This window comes from Vombatus ursinus, unplaced genomic scaffold, assembly GCF_900497805.2.
Source record: "Vombatus ursinus unplaced genomic scaffold, bare-nosed wombat genome assembly UNPS02014812.1, whole genome shotgun sequence".
NCBI classification, from domain to species: domain Eukaryota; kingdom Metazoa; phylum Chordata; class Mammalia; order Diprotodontia; family Vombatidae; genus Vombatus; species Vombatus ursinus.
Window position 1 is genome coordinate 84546312 of NW_020954590.1, and position 3391 is coordinate 84549702.

The window sequence follows — 3391 nt, forward strand, 5'->3', positions numbered from 1 at the left end:
CTCTCTCTCTCTCTCTCTCTCTCTCTCTCTCTCTCTCTCTCACCTTGCTCCAAAAAGGAAAGTTCATTCACTCTGTGTACATAGTCTAGAATGTAGTCTCATATGTATATTTTCTCTGATTCCTGTTTGCTATATCTTTGCATAAATGAGTGCATTTGCTATTTCTATGTGTGTTCACTGTGAAATTGGCACTTGGCGGTAAGGATGTCCAGCCTTGGATATACTGCTTGGGACCCTCCTTCCTCATTAAGCAATCAAGAGTATAGCTTAAACCTAAAAATTACTTCTCCTAGACTAACAATATTTAAGGGAACAGATAGACACAATTCTATTGTAGTTATCCCTCTCATTGAGAGAGCAGAGTAGCCAGCTTCCCAATCTTCTGCTTAACTTAGTGGCAGGAATCAGTCACCTTGGAAAAGGTCGGGGGAGAAGATAGTCCAGCAAGGGTGGGGAACCTGCGGCCTTAAGGCCATACATGGCCTTCTAGGTCCTTAAGTGAAACCTTTGGACTGAATCCTTAAGAATTTGTTCTGTAAAATTTAGATTCAGTCAAGAATCCTCAACATTGGAGGGACCAGGCACAGCGGACCCTCCAGCATGCTCTGGAGTTCCAGAACCTCAACCCCAATGTAGCCAAGAACGTGATCTCGTTTCTGGGAGGTCGAATGGGGGTGTCCACTATGACCGTTGCCCAGATACTCAAAGGCCGGCTTCACCACGTGCCTGGAGAAGACTTCCAGCTTGAAACGAACACGTTTCCTTTTGTAGCTCTGTCCAAGACATACACACCAATGCCCAGGTTCCTGATAGTGCTGGGATGGCCACCACCTACCTCTATGGAGTGAAGAGCAATGAAGGCAAGCTTGGTGTGAGGGCTGCCATCATCTTGTCACAGTGCAACATAACAAGAGGCAGGAAGGTCACCTCCATCTTATGCTAGGCCAAGAATGCTGGCAAATCTGTTGGCATTGTGACCACCACCCGAGTGAACCACTAAACCTAGTGACACCTACGCACACTCTGCTGATCAGGATTAGCATTCTGACAACAAGATACCCACCCAGACCTTGAGCCAGGGCTGCAAGGACATTGCCCACCAGTTCATCCACAACATCTCAGATATTGAAGTAATCATGAGCGGAGGCTGGAAATACATGTTTCCTAAGAACACAACTGATGTGGAGTATGAGGATGATGAGAAGGCAAGAGGGACAAGGCTGGACAGGCAGGTCCTCCTCAATGTCTGGAAGGATAAGAAGCCTCGGAACAAGAATACTCACTATGTCTGGAACCGCATGCTAGAATTGGACTTGAATCGTGTGGACTTCATCCTAGGACACTTTGAGCCAATGGATATGACATATGAACTCAACAGAAACAACCAGACAGACCCATCCCTGACCAAGATGGTGGAGGTGGCTATCAAGATCCTGAGAAGGAACCCCAAGGGCTTTTTCCTGCTGGTAGAAGGGGACAAGATTGATCACGGCTACCGTGAGGCCAAACAAGCTTTGCATGAGGTGGTGGAGACGGACTGAACCATTGGGCAGGCTGGCACTCTGACCTCCCTGTAGAACACCCTGACTGTGGCTATACAGCAGATCACTCCCGTGTCTTCACCTTTGGTGGATACACCCCCAGGGGAATTCCATCTTTGGGCTTGCTCCCATGTTGAGTGACAGATTAAAAAGCCCTTCACCTCTACCCTGTATGGAAATGGACCTGGCTACAAGGTGGTGGCTGGTGAAAGGGAGAATGTTTTCACTGTGGACTAACAATTACCAGGCCCAGTCAGCGGTACCCTGACACCGTGAAACCCATGGGGGTGAAGATGTAGCTCTGTTTGCCAAGGGCCTCATGGCTCATCTCCTGCATGGTGTCCACGAACAAAACTATATTCCACATGCCATGGCCTACACATGCTGCATCAGGGCCAGCAAGGGCCATTCCCAAGTATCGTCATCAGCCAGACTGGGCCCACAACCAGTGCTGTTCCCAGGCCTTCTGACCCTTTTCCTTCTGCTCAGCCTCTTCTTCTAAGGCCAGATGTATGCAGGCCCAGGACAGCTGGCTTATCTCCTATGGCTGGGGCCCTTTTCTGACACTCCTCTCACCCCTATCATCAACCTTGCTTCCAGAGCACCTCAGGGCAAATGTTCCATATCAGCATGGGGCAGAGTGGGCAGGTGGCAGTGGCTAAAGGCCCCACTGCTGCCCGTGGCTAGAGGCTGCCATGCTCCACTTTGACATCCAACACTTAGAAGGAAATTAGGGGGACCCCACAAAACTGAAGTCTGAGGCTCAACTGATCTCCCTCCGGAGCATGAACTAAAGTGACAAAATCCCCTATGAGTGGGAGTAGGGAGCCGTGCAGGCCTGTTCCATCTATCAGTCAGGTCATGAGATCATTCTTTCCCTACCACTACTCCAGAGAAAAAGTGAACAGGACAGGCACCCTGACTGACACATGGGTCCCCTCACTCCCATTGTCCCTTAGGGAAAGCACAGACCTGGGGAAATGCCCAGAGCTTCTTATTTGGAAACCAGATATTCTTCTCTTGCCCTGGAGGGTGCTGATGGTTTCTCCCTCACCATGTTGCACGTAACAGATTTCTCATCCTTACCCTGGGGAGTCCCCTTGTCCCTTCCTCTCACCCCCATTTTTATTCCATGAGCCTCACCAGGAGGGCAAGTGGTAGCTGCAGAGGGCCTAGCTTGTATTCCTTGGCAGTACCAGGACATGCCAGTCCCCTAGGCTTAGGCTAGGTGTTGGGGATGTACATGGTTCCAAAGGAGGAGCAGGAGTCTCTTCCTGAAGGTCCTTCCAGGACTCCCAGGTCCACAGTCTGGATCTTTACCCTCCAGAGAGGACAAGGCCCAGCTCCCTCCAGCCTTCATTGTGGATCCCCCTGGGGCAGTGAGCTGGGAGGTGAGGGTCAGGGACTGAGGACCCATCAGTGACTTGAATCAGACAGACTCCCCCTTCTCCCTCTCCTTTCCCCTCCCTCCCACTCTAGTCCCCATCATGGGTCCAGGTCTCAGCCTAATGAAGAGCCGGCAGACTCAATGTGAATGGAATAGAAAGACAGGGACCGATGAGCCCTGGGAAAGAGAGGAGGAATAGGGATGGGGCTGTGCTTCTGGGGCAGCCATCTCTCTTCTTCCTTGTTGATGTTATTGCATTTTTAATCTCTCACAAAATCCTGTTAATAAAAACTTTTTCCAAAAAAAAAAAAAAAAGAGGCCCGTGTGTGAAAAGATTTAAATGCCAGCAGAGTTTCTATTTTATCCTAGGAACAATGGAGAGCCACTGAAGTTTCTTGAGCAGGGGAGTGGCACGTTCAGACTTGTACTTTAGAAATAGGTGGGGACCAATTAGAGAGAACCA

General features: G+C 49.8%; 1 pseudogene; it reads left to right on the top strand.

Moving 5' to 3' along the window:
* The window catches only part of LOC114054010, a 5570-nt pseudogene extending 3527 nt beyond the window's left edge, over positions 1 to 2043 (top strand).
* Positions 2044 to 3391: the final 1348 nt, after the last annotated feature.